This window comes from Egretta garzetta, unplaced genomic scaffold (genome assembly GCF_000687185.1).
Source record: "Egretta garzetta isolate BGI_Z169 unplaced genomic scaffold, ASM68718v1 scaffold7, whole genome shotgun sequence".
Classification (NCBI taxonomy): Eukaryota; Metazoa; Chordata; class Aves; order Pelecaniformes; family Ardeidae; genus Egretta; species Egretta garzetta.
The window spans coordinates 4880233-4880848 of record NW_009260350.1 but is presented as its reverse complement, the minus strand read 5'-3'; the positions used below and the strand labels follow the sequence as shown (position 1 = coordinate 4880848).

At 59.6% G+C, this 616-nt stretch overlaps 1 protein-coding gene across 1 annotated transcript in view; it reads right to left on the bottom strand.

Annotated features, from left to right (window-relative positions):
- The window catches only part of LOC118452715 (NACHT, LRR and PYD domains-containing protein 1-like), a 21267-nt gene that overhangs the window by 4142 nt on the left and 16509 nt on the right, over nucleotides 1-616 (bottom strand). The gene's annotated exons all lie outside the window — the stretch shown is intronic.

The window sequence follows — 616 nt, the reverse complement described above, 5'->3', positions numbered from 1 at the left end:
AACCCGTGCAACCCGGCGGGCTCGGCCCTGCCGGTGCTCAGGGATGGCTGGGGACCTGTGTGCTGCAGCCGTGTGCACCCCAGCCCCGATGCCCAGGGGAGCCAGCATTCCCCGTATCAGGGACCACACCCCTGTGGTCCTCGAAGTGCGTGATTCAGGAAGGCTAATACCTAAATCCTTCAGGACTGAGTGTGTGAGTAGAAGAACAGGGAGATGTTGTCGTTTTTGCCTCATGTTTGGGAGAAGAAGCCATCCTCAAGCAGCCTTCGCCCACCCTTCCCGACCCCCTCAGCTGCACTGGTGACCTTGTGCACCATCGCATGCTCCCACGTCTACCGCAACTTCCACGTCCTCCTCCGTGAACCACGGCAGGGACACTCTCACCACCGTGCAGCCTGCAGAGCTCCTACACTTACCACCAGGCAGCTCCACCAGCCCCGCTGCACTGGGTTGTCAGTGAGGACCAGGGCATGACCTTACCTGGAAATTCAGGTGTGACATCATCATCATCGTCACCTTGCACTGCAACAGCAACACAAAGCAGAGGAGAGCTCAGGAGCCAGGCCATGTCCAGAGGAGTATCCCATCCTCTGCCTGTCCTCGCCCTCTTCTTCGG